Below are 12,233 nucleotides of genomic sequence, written 5' to 3' on the forward strand. Positions count from 1 at the left end.
CTCCATCTCAAAAAAAGAAAAAGAAATTGTGCCCATGAAAGAGTAACTACCCCTTTCTTCCTATTTCCTGGTCCCCATAATCTCTATTCTGCTTTCTCCATGAATCTGACTATTCTAAGGTACCTCACGTTAAGTGGAATCACACAATATTTGCCCTTTTATGACTAGCTTAATTCACTAATGTAATGTCCGTAAGGTTCATTCACATTGTAGCATGAGTCAGAATTTCCTTCCTTTTTAAGGCTGAATAATATTCCATTGTATGCACATACCACATTTTGTTTACCCATTCATCTGTGACAGATATTTGGGTAATTTTCACCTCTGGCTATTGTGATTTTTTTCAATTAAAAAATATTTTCTTGAGACAAGATCTTCCTCTGTTGCCCAGGCTGGAGAGCAGTGGTGTGATCATAGCTCATTGCAGCTTTGAACTCTTGGACTCAAGCCATCCTCCTGCCTCAGCCTCCCAAGTTGCTGGGACTACAGACATTCATCACCACACCCAGCTAATTACAAAAAAAATCTGTTTGTGTGTGTGTGTGTGTGTGTGTGTGTGTGTGTGTGTGTGTATATGTGTGTAGAGATGGGGGGGGGTCTCAATATGTTGTTGCCCAGGCTGATCTCAAATTCTAGAGCTCAAGCGATCCTCCTGCCTTGGCCTCCTAGTGTTGAGATTACAGGTGTGAGTCGCCATGCCTGGCCCACCCTCTGGCTGTGTGACTAATGCTGACATGGACCCGGGCATACACATATCTGTTTGTTCATGTCCATTTCTGAGCCCCCCTTATTCAGTTTGGTAAAATGTATCCTTCATAAATAAGATGGGCAGGACCAAGTTATAGTATTTAATATCATGCTTTCCTCCAGAGTAGCATGGAAATAAGAATGTGGGGAATGTGGGGGAGGGTAGTGTTGAAGACACCTGAAGGTAGCACATGCTTCTCCTTTTCACCTGCAGCTGCTCTCACTGAGCTGGTGGTCATATGCCATTTTTTTTTTTTTTTTTTTTTTAAGACAGAGTTTCGCTGTCGCCCAGACTGGAGTGCAGTGGTGCAATCTCAACTCACTGCAACCTCCTCGCCTGCCAGGTTCAAGTGATTGTCCTGCCTCAGCCTCCCAAGTGGCTGGGATTACAGGCACGCGCCACCATGCCCATCATTTGCCATTCTGTCATCCAGCTGGCCTGTGCTATGGGTGACACTTTGCTCTGTGTCAGGGTTTTTTGTTTTTTAATGTCAGGTTGTTTTCCCCCTTAGGGTAGAATTCATGGCAAGGCAAAAGGTCAGTGAGAGACTGCAGCATGGGAGAGTTATCAAATATTCCACCTCTATAATCGTGCTTATGGGTGTCCTGGTATAAAAGCCAGAAGGCTTTATGTAATAATTAGATGTCAATCTGTCAAAGACAACTTAATCTGTAGTTTCTAGAGAACAGTACTCCCATATGAGTTTATACTCATACTGTGCCCTGAAAGTTAGCTAAATAAGGATTTGCATGATTAAAAAGCAGGTTTTTAAAGTAAAACAAAACACACACACACACACACACATACACACACACACGCACAAACTCATCAAAGCTTGAAACCAAACAAAAATGCTACTATCCCTGGGTATCCACCCACTCTCCTATTTCATGTCAACTATAGCCACAAAGAGAATATTGGGGTTAACATGGTGAATTTCTTGGCCGTCTGATACTTTATTTGCCTAGCTCAACTTCATTAAGAGCATCTAGGATTTTGTCATCAGTCTTAGGCTTTCTCCCCTTGTGCAGAACAACGTGAAAATTCTTAAAAGTCCATTTGAGAACATTAGGCTGTGAATGGTGATGGACGGAGCAGCTAACATGCCCTGACTCTTTAAGGTCACTGGGACCCAGAGAATGGGAGGGCAAGGGTGCAAGTTGCCATTGTAAATAGAGTGGGCAATGGGACCTCCTTGAAAAGGTCATATTTGAGCAAAGACTCAGGAAGAGAGAGGGTGGTCCAGGATTCCGTGGGGAAAGCGTGCCCCAGGCAGAGGAGACAGATAACTTGCTGCAGAGGCCCTAGGTTAAGAGTGCTTGACTTATCTGGCTATTCTCCTAATGAGTGAGTGGGGAAGGGAAGGAGAAGGAGGTAAGGGCAGAGAGGAAGGGGAGCCAGGTTGTGCTGGGCTTGCCAGGCTGTGTACAGACTTTGGCTTTGATTTCTTCGAAGATGGCGGCTCAGGACAGGGCATTGCTCCTTGGAGTGGTGGGATCTGTGTAAAGACAGGTCAGGCAAAGGGCTCCCAATCAAGGAGTCAAGCAGGAGGCTGAGCCAGCCAAGTGAGGGTGGGAGCTTTTGCCAGGCTGGTAGCTTTCACCGGGATGGTAGCTGTGGGGCCGAGATGTCAGATTCTTGAGAAAGACAGAAGAGAAAGGACACAGAGAGAACAGGATCGAATACAGGCATACATGCAACTTTTATTTTGACGGATCGGAATGCCAACAGGACTTCCGGACAGATTGGATATGGGGTGTGAGAGAGAGAGGAGCCAAAGATAACTTTCTCTGCAGAACCTGGGTTGCAAAAGGAAATCTGAGTTTCAACATGCTGGAAATTCACTGGGCTGTGTTTTGATCACTTGCAACTAGGTTATAAAGAGGCTCTTCAGAAACATACACATAAGGCTTTGGTTCAGAGAACTTTGTATTTACCGTCAGCCTGCCTTCCTGGTTTGCGGGAAAGGGCATTGTTAGAAATGAGAGACGGTTTTCCAGAAGCAGAGGACTTGAATTCAATGACAGGAGGGTGGTCTGTAAGCCACGGGCTGTCCCGCCAGGGCTGCCGTTGCAGGTATTGCCACTCAAGCCGCTAGTCCCCCTCCCTACCTTGTTTGTCCTTTGCCTAATTGGGAGATCAAGCTCTTCCCAGCCACTCCCCATGTCCATACACATCAATTTTTTGTTTTAAACAACTATATTGAGATATAATTCATGTACCATACAACTCAGCCTTTTAAAATATACAATTCAGGCTGGGCATGGTGGCTTAAGCCTGTAATCCCAGCAATATGGGAGGCCCAGGAGGGCGAATCACAAGGTCAGGAGTTTGATACCAGCCTGGCCAACATGGTGAACCCCAGGCTCTACTAGAAATAAAAAATTAGCCAGGCCTAGTGGTGGGCGCCTGCTACTCAGGAGGCTGAGACACAAGAATCACTTGAACCCGAGAGGCAGAGGTTGAGGTGAGCTGAGATCGCGCCACTGCACTCCAGCACGAACAACAGAGTGAAACTCTGCCTCAAAAAAAAAAAAAAAAAAAAGGAAATTTTAATACATGCTACATGAATGAACCTTCAAGACATTATGCTAAATGAAATAAGTTAAATACAAAAGGACAAATATTTTGTGATTCCACTTACATGAAGTGCCCAGAATAGTCAAGTTCATAGACAGAAAATTGAACCGTGTTTGCCAGGGGCTGGGATCAGGGGGGAATGGGGAGTTAGTGTTTAATGAACCTTGAGTTTCAGTTTGGGAAGATGAAAAATTTCAAATGAGTGGTGGTGGTAATTGTGGAATCATGTGGATGCACTTAATGTCACCGACTGTACACTAAAAGGAATTAAAGGCCAGGTGCGGTGGCTCAGGCCTGTCATCCCAGCACCATAGGCGGCCGGGATGGACAAATTGCCTAAGGTCAGGAGTTTGAGGCCAGCCTAGCCAACATGGTGAAACACCATCTCTACTAAAAAATATAAAAATTAGCCAGGCATGGTGGTGCATGCCTGTAATCCCAGCTACTTGGGAGGCTGAGGCAAGAGAATCACTTGAACCCAGGAGGCGGAGGTTGCAGTGAGCCAAGATTGCAACCCTGAACTTCAGCCTGGGTGACAGAGCAAGACTCTGTCTCAATAAAATTAAATTAAATTAAAATAAAAGTAGTTAAAATGGTAAATTTCATGTTTTGTATATTTTACCATAATATAAAAAAATGGTCCAGGGAGTGGGGATCTTTTGGAGGATGTTATACTTAAGTTGAGACCCAGAGGATAAGAAGGTACCAGTCAGGGTAAGAGTGGTCCAGTCAAGGGGAACAGCATATGCAAAGGTCCTGCAGTGGGTGAGAGCTTAGTATTGTGCTCTAGGAATTGTGAGAGGCCAGAACGGCAGGGGCCACATGATGCTGGGGCCACCATGGGATGAGGGAGGCAGGCACTAAACTGCAGAGAGACTGATAGAAGGTCACTAACATATTTGAAGCCTCAAACTCCTGGGCTCAAGGGAGCCTCCCGCCTCAGCCTTCTAAGTAGCTGGGACTCATATCCACCTTTATCCAGTACCGTTATGTCTAGCAGCAGAGTGATGTGATTTGCTTCCTGGTTTTGGCTGATAATCCAGATTGCGATATGCGGAATGGGTTGGCAGGGGTGGGGTGGGGTGGGGTGGAATGAGGCCAAAAGCAAGGAGAGGAAATTTGGGACGCCCCTGCAATGTCCCTGAGAGAGGGAGAGGGGGAGAGGGAGGACGAGGGCTTGGGCCAGATGCTGGGAGTGGGGTCGAGAAGTGGAAGGTAGGTGCTGTACTTCACAAGGGGAATCCTGGTTTTGGTGATTGGCTGGACTTGAAGATAGAATTGTCGACAATTCTTAGATTTCTAACACAAGCAACTGAAGATGATGGTGCCACTGAGACCAAGGAGTCGTTTTGGAAGATGAACTTAGCTTTGATCATGTTTAGTTCATGTTGCTGGGACACCTGGGTGTGGTCACTGGTGATTCAGAAGTCTGAGCTGGAGACACAATTTTGAGAATTGTAGCCTGGGATTGAGTTTAAGGAGCTGCTCCAGGATGTTGGAAGCCAGTGCTTCCTATTGTTGATATCAGCCTTTAGTTTCGACTAAAATTTTGTAAGTATTTTTTGGTAACAAAGTATGTACGTTTGAGCAACAAAAAAGCACTTGTGCAAAGTCACAAGCCCTGCTTTATGGACAGAGACGACAAGGTGGAGGGCTGATGCAGGGTGCTTAGCGGACAAGACCCCATATATGGCTCAAAATGTTCTCAGATGTGGGAAAGGGCCACTTTGTGTGGTTTAGGAACTTGCTAAAGTCAGGGAATTTCTTGCGGAAAACTGACTTTTCAAATTGGCTTGTGTGGCCTGACCTAAAAACCAAATCACTCTTTTTATGTGTGTAGCGTGGTGTAACAAAATGGTGCTGCCTTTGTGCTCAATGTACTCTACTTCCGCATGGTGTATTTACCCACTTAGTCCTGTGGTGTATTAATTTCCTGGTCTCTTTTTGCAAGCAAAGGAATTATAACTTGCATGAGGTCTCAGAACTAGTAATTGACAAAACCAGAAATTGCAGTCAAATTTCCAGACTCACAAGGCGAGGGTTCTTTCCAAGACCTCACAGCTGAATGTTGGAAAATCCATCCAAATGACTCAGAGATAGGGTTGCCAAATTTAACAAATAAAAATACAGGACACAGTTCAGTTTGAATCTCAGATAAATGATGAGTAATTTTTTTTTTTTTTGTAGTATAAGTATGTCCTATGCAACATTTGGGGGACTGACTTAAACTAAAAATGATGTGTTCTTTTTGTTACTGTCAAATGTAACTGTGTGTCCTATATTTCATCTGGTAGCCCACCCAGAAACGAACTCTTGTAACACAAAATCATGTGTAATTTGTGGACTTCGTGTATATTCAAGCTCTTTATAAAAACTCCAGGATCTGCCAAGCATTTTGTTTTATTTCTGGGTAGGAGTGGGAGGAGGATTGATTTTCCTATTCTCCTAAAATGGCTATGTTGTAATATTTTTTCCATCTTTAATATCTGTGATTTTTAATAGACAGCAGCCCAGTTTTGGGAACAAGCCCAGGGGATGTCAGCTCTGGTGAGTCACTGAATGGTTGGCTGACCTCAGCTAATAATAGCAATTCTTTACATTTTTTTTTTTTTTTTTTTTTTTTTTTTTTTTTTTTTTTTTGAGACGGAGTTTCGCTCTTGTTACCCAGGCTGGAGTGCAATGGCGCCATCTCGGCTCACCGCAACCTCTGCCTCCTGGGCTCAGGCAATTCTCCTGCCTCAGACTTCTAAGTAGCTGGGATTACAGGCACGCACCACCACGCCCAGCTAGTTTTTTTGTATTTTTAGTAGAGACGGGGTTTCACATGTTGACCAGGATGGTCTCGATCTCTCGACCTCGTGATCCACCCGCCTCGGCCTCCCAAAGTGCTGGGATTACAGGCTTGAGCCACCGCGCCCGGCCTAATTCTTTACATTTTAAAAATACTTTATAGTTTTAAAAACTTCTCATTTGGAAATTGATTATTTTTTATTAGATAATTTCTCACCTGTAGACTTAAACCGTCAACTTGCTCTAGTGTCTTATTAGTTAAACTTTGTAAAATATATATATACTTGTTTTTCCATTGTATGCAAATTGAAAGAAAAAGATGTACCATTTCTCTGTTGTATGTTGGATTATGTAGGAAATGTTTGTGTACAATTCAAAAAAAGATGAAAAAAGTTCCTGTGGATGTTTTGTTGTGTAGTTTCTTGGCATTTGTATTGATAGTTAAAATTCACTTCCAAATAAATAAAACACCCATGATGCTAGGGAAAAAAAACAAAACAAAACAAAAAAAAACTTCTCATTTGGGAGTTGGCAAGACAGGAATTATCCCCATGGAACAGATGAGAAACACAAGGGAAGCAGGGCTTGCGGGAGTGGGTGGTGCCAGGAAATAGGTTAGGGTACTCTTTTTCTAACATTTAGTTCAATAATAAGCAGTTAATTTTCTCCCCTCCTTTCTCCTCCTCTCCCTTCTCCTCTCCTCCTTTCTTTTCTTTCTTTTCTTGACACAGTCTTGCTCTGTTGCCAGACTGGAATGCAGTGGCGCGATCTCGGCTCACTGCAACCTCTGCCTCCTGGGTTCAGGCAATTCTGCCTCAGCCTCCCGAGGAGCTGGGACTACAGGTGCCTGCGACCACACCCAGCTAATTTTTGTATTTTTAGTAGAGATGGATTTCACCATATTGGCCAGGCTGGTTTCAAACTCCTGACCTCATGATCTGCACACCTTGGCCTTCCGAAGTGCTGGGATTACAGGTGTGAGTTACCACGCCGAAGAATTTTCTTTCTTTTTTTTTTTTTTTTTTTTTTGTAATTTTGGCAAATAAGCCAAAATTACAAGAGGAAATGGTTTTGTGGACCCAATACTCCCCACCCGCAGTGTTCCAGATGGAGCCCTTAGGCCCACTTTTTATCAGATGAAGTTATGTTGTCTTCTAGGTTCTTCTGTGTGTGTCATAAGGAAATCAGTAAGCATAAAATGGCTTTAATTGCACTTGGCAGAGGACTAAGGGTATATAAAGATTGGTGACCTTTGCAGGAACTAAAGTACATTTTATTTGCTTGTAAAATTTCGTTTGCCACGGTGTTTTAGGCATTATACAATGATTTCCAGTCCAGAAAATCCTTAGAATTTAATATGAATATTACAAAGTTTCTTTTCTTCAAAATTTTGAATTTGAATACTTGTTTTAATATCACTTAAATAGAAATATAACATAACATCCTGTCTGGCAGTCTTTGTAAATGCTTGAGTTTGTCCAAGCTCTAAGTTGTTAGGGGTCATTTTTCTGTTCCAAGTCGATGTTATCTCCATATCTGCTGTATTTCAATACCCCTCACTAGATGTAAAAAAGATAGTATCTCTTTCATGCAAACCTTAATTTTTTGAAACACCCTTTAACATTTTTTTGTGTTTCTAGTTTTCATGAATCATTAGAAGAACAAATTTTGTTACTGAAAGAAAGGGGCTTAGCCCAGGCACAGGGGCTCACACCTATAATCCCAGCACTTTGTGAGGCCAAGGTGGGTGGACCACTTGAGGTCAAGAGTTTGAGACCAGCCTGGCCAACATGGTGAAACCCTGTCTCCACTAAAAATACAAAAATTAGTCAGGCGTAGTGGCGCATGCCTGTAGTTTCAGCTACTCAGGACACTGAGACAGGAGAATTGCTTAAACCTGGCAGGCAGAGGTTGCAGTGAGCCGAGATCACACCACTGCATTCCACCCTGGGCAACAGACTCTGTCTCAAAAAAAAAAAAAAAAAAAAAAAAAAAAAAGAAAAAGAAAAAGAAATAAAGGGGCTTAGATCAGAAGATACCCAGCAAAAGTCTCAGCTCTAATTTCTTCTTTATGTTAAATGTATTGGATTTTCCCCTCTGCTGCCCTGGACTAATTAGTCTCCACTTAAAAGGTGATCCTGGAATTTTTGTTTATTTGTTTCTTTAACTGTTACAGCCACCATTTTTAGTTTAGCTCTGAGCATCATATAGTTGCTCATATCCATAGTCAAAATATTAAAATTGCAGGTTTATTAATATTTAATTAACCCAGCATTGTGATAGATACTTTTGAAGCAAGGGCTATTATTTAAGGAGAACCAGGATTCAGTTCAGAAAGATAAAAGATGACAATGAAATATTTGATTATTAAAATATTTTTACTAGAAAAGGAACATTCCTAAGGTTAATCGTACAGTTACTTCTGCTAACCTTAATTGCTATCAAGTACCATTCCTCTTTTTTTTTTTTTTTTTGAGACAGAGTCTCATTCTGTCACCCAGGCTGGAGTACAGTGGTACGATCTCAGCTCACTGCAACCTCCGCCTTTCGAGTTCAAGTGACGTTACTGACTCAGCCTCCTGAGTAGCTGAGATTACAGGTATGTACCACCATGGATGGTTAATTTTTATTTTTATTTTTCATAGACATGGGGTTTTTGCCATGTTGGCCAGGTTGGTCTTGAACTGCTGGCCTCAAGAGATCTGCCCACCTCTGCCTCCTATAGTGCTGGGATTACAGGCATGAGCCACTGCTCCCAGCCAAAATATCATTCCCTTTTAACCTAGAATTCTGCTTTGACAGAATATGTGCCCCGTGTCTCAGGATCCCTGCACATGCTGTATTCTTCACCAGAGACTCTTTCCCTTCCTTCCGTTCACCTGCTGACCAGGTACTACCTCCTCCTGGAAGATTTCCTGATTCCTTGTCTTTCCCGGACCAAAGTGAGGGACCCCTCCTCTGTTCTAGTGGTTCCCCTGTACATTCTCATCCCAGCATGGATGGTACCATCTCAGAGGTGGTAGCTAGCTTTTATCTCAGGTGTGGCTTGATCAGTGGTGGTTGCCTAGACACTGGTTTTCAAGGTATGCTCCTTGGACTAGCATCATCAGCACAACTGGGGGTTGCACCCTAAACTCATTGACTCTGAAGCTTTGGGGTTAAGACCCAGTAATCGGTGTCTTAACAAAACTTCCAGGTGATTCTGATGCCTGCTCCAGGAGAATCCCTGGCCAAGAGATTTTTGATGAGTAGGATTCTGAGGTGAGTAGGATCCTGAGGTGATGTCCAGCCACAGCAGGAAAAGGTAATGTTAGAATCCCTTAGTGCTGGCCAGGCACGGTGGCTGATGCCTGTAATACCAGCACTTTGGAAAGCCGAGGCGGGTGGATCACAAGGTCAGGAGTTCAAGACCAGCCTGGCCAATATGGTGAAACCCCATCTTTATTAAAAACACAATATTAGCCGGGCGTTGTGGCAGGCGCCTGTAATCCCAGCTACTCAGGAGGCGGAGGCAGGATAATTGCTTATACTCGGGAGGCAGAGGTTGCAGTGAGCCGAGATGGTGCCACTGCACTCCAGCCTGGGTGACAGAGCAAGACTCTGTATTAAAAACAAAAAAGAATTCCTTTTGCTATCACCTTGAGCAGGTGAGAAGCAGGACAGATGTGGGCCCAGGGGTGTGGCATCCCTGAACTATATTGTAATTGCTGTTCAACTTGTCTGTGTTTTCACTAGTGGCCACTTCGGTGAGAATAGCATCTTGGCAAGTCTCATGTTATAGCTCAGTCCTCAGTGCAGTTCTTAAATTGTAGCAGCTATTCTATAATTACAAATTAAATAGTGAAGTCAGAAACATTCCTTTCTACACTGATAGGCACTAGCATTAGCTGCCATTATTAGAGGCATGTTTTATGAGAGAGAAGGCCATTGAACAACATCAAACCAATAATTGTTGGCTGTTTTTATAGTGACTCTACAATAAAAAGAATCCACCATGGCCTAATTAAGTGAATTTTATGGCTTTTGCTCCTTCACTAAGCTGCCAGAGGAGAATAACCAAGTTCTTTCTTGGACTTCATAACTTAGTAAAATAGTCACAAACACAAATAAATATTTAGAAATAGGGCTGGGCACAGTAGCTCACGTCTATAATCCCAACACTTTGGGAGGCCGATGCATGGTGGATTACTTGAGGTCAGGAGTTTGAGAACAGATTGGCCAACATGGTAAAACCCCATCTTTACTAAAAACACAGAAATTAGCTGGGCATAGTGGTGTGTGCCTGTAATCCCAGCTACTTGGGAGGCTGAGGCAGGAGAATCGCTTGAACCCAGGAAGCAGAGGTTGCAGCGAGCCAAGATCGCACCACTGCACTCCAGCCTGGGCGACAGAATGAGACTCCATCTCAAAAAAAAACAAAACAAAAACTACAAAAATAGATATTTAAAGATTTTTGCATCTTTTTTTTTGGTACTTATTGCTATACTTTGGAAATGCAACAAAAATACTAGGAATTTTTCTTTAAGCATCTACTTGGGAAAAAATGGACGCCCTTATGAAATTTGGCTTAGGTTAGAGATATTTTTACAAATGGTACTTGGAAATAAAGACCATCCCATAACCCTGAGCTATGAAATATTTAGGGGAAAAACCAGCTAACACCTGTATCCATTCACTCTTCTACTTTGGTTTTATGTTGTTGTCAAAAGACAAAGGATAAATAGTTTTCAAGATCTTGTATATTTTGGAGTTAGTATAACTCTAATCATTTTCTAATTAGACGAGGCAGCATCCAGCTTAATACTAGGTCTGGTTTTTTAAAAGTCAGTTTTAGGTGCTCATCAACAAAGCCAGAACATGAGAAAGTTGAACTGATTTGTGGAGCTCTTACCCTGGCCTTCCTGTGAACTTTTTGAGACAGAAGATAGGCACCAGTTTGTTAAAGCCTTTGTAAAAGTATACCTAACTTAATCAACCAGATGTGACTGTTGCCCCCTGTGGAACATTCTAAGTTGTCACAATTTAAGATGTTCCAAGTGTCTAGTGCTCAAGGTCAGGGATGCTTCTAAATGTCCTACAATATGCAAGACAGACTCCACAACAAAGCAATGTCTTACCCAAACTGTCACTAGGGTTGAGGTTGAGGAATTCTATCCTAAACCATGGGTAGGAGTCCTCTTAAAATGCTGTGGTTCCGCAGGACTTAGTCATAGGCACGTTTCATACTCTCTGCACATCCCCAAACATTGCACCTTGAGCACTGAACTCTGACATTAGTTTAGAAGATGATGCTCCTCTAGCTGGTGCTTAAGCCTTTTGGTTTAAGCCTGGACTTGATCTTTGACCCTTTCTTTTCCAAACTGTACCCTGCCTTCATTTCCAATCCATCTCCAAGGCCTGTTGATTCTACTTCTGGAAGACTTTGACGCCACCCAATAACCTCTATCTCCGCTGCCATCTGCAAGGTTCCAGCTATCATCTCTGTCTCCAGGACCATTCCAGTAGCCTTCTCACTGAGGGCTATGCTGCCGCCCTGCCCCTTCCAAACAAGAGCAGCCACTCAGATCCTGCCAACCCTCGCAGTAGCTCATGCTGTAGTTCCAACAACAGCCACCTTTTCTCCACAGCTCACCATGCCCAGCCTGCCCTGACCCGGGCTTCCCCCTGCAAATTCCATTATTTTACTACTTTAGTTTCTGTAGCATGAAGAGTCTCTTCCTGTCCCACGAACTTCAGATTTGTAGCTTTCTCGCCTGAAAAGCTCTTCCTCTCAATGCCTCCTTATCTTTTGCCTTTTGGCCCAAGTGTCATTTCTTCAGCGTAGTCTCTGCCCACCCCAGTTAAAGTTAAAGTAGGAGTCCCTCCTGAGTTATGCCCTCTGCTCACTCTTTCTTGAGTAGCAAGGATGTAGAGAACAGGGGAAGCCCAGAAATACTGTTGAAATGACAACAGCTCTGTCTCCATGTGCCCTTCGATGATTGGTAGAGGAGATGGCTTCTATGTTTTCTTCAATGCTTAATTTCCTTTTTTTGAGACAGGGTCTCGCTCTGTCACCCAGGCTGGAGTTAAGTGATGCAATCTCAGCTCACTGCAACCTCTGCCTCCCAGTTCAAGC

The 12,233-nt window shown here is 43.3% G+C and overlaps 1 protein-coding gene across 5 annotated transcripts in view; it reads left to right on the plus strand.

Moving 5' to 3' along the window:
- Positions 1–12,233, plus strand: part of ATP8B1 (ATPase phospholipid transporting 8B1) — a 150,796-nt gene that overhangs the window by 7,888 nt on the left and 130,675 nt on the right. For 3 of the 5 annotated variants that reach the window (XM_074383365.1, XM_074383364.1, XM_074383367.1), the window contains exon 2: positions 8,600–8,717. The exons of the other annotated variants lie outside the window; for them this stretch is intronic. The gene's annotated coding sequence lies outside the window, so the exon portion shown is untranslated. The remainder of the gene's footprint in view (positions 1–8,599; positions 8,718–12,233) is intronic. 5 annotated transcript variants of the gene reach the window in all.

This window comes from Saimiri boliviensis, chromosome 13, assembly GCF_048565385.1.
Source record: "Saimiri boliviensis isolate mSaiBol1 chromosome 13, mSaiBol1.pri, whole genome shotgun sequence".
Lineage (NCBI taxonomy): Eukaryota > Metazoa > Chordata > Mammalia > Primates > Cebidae > Saimiri > Saimiri boliviensis.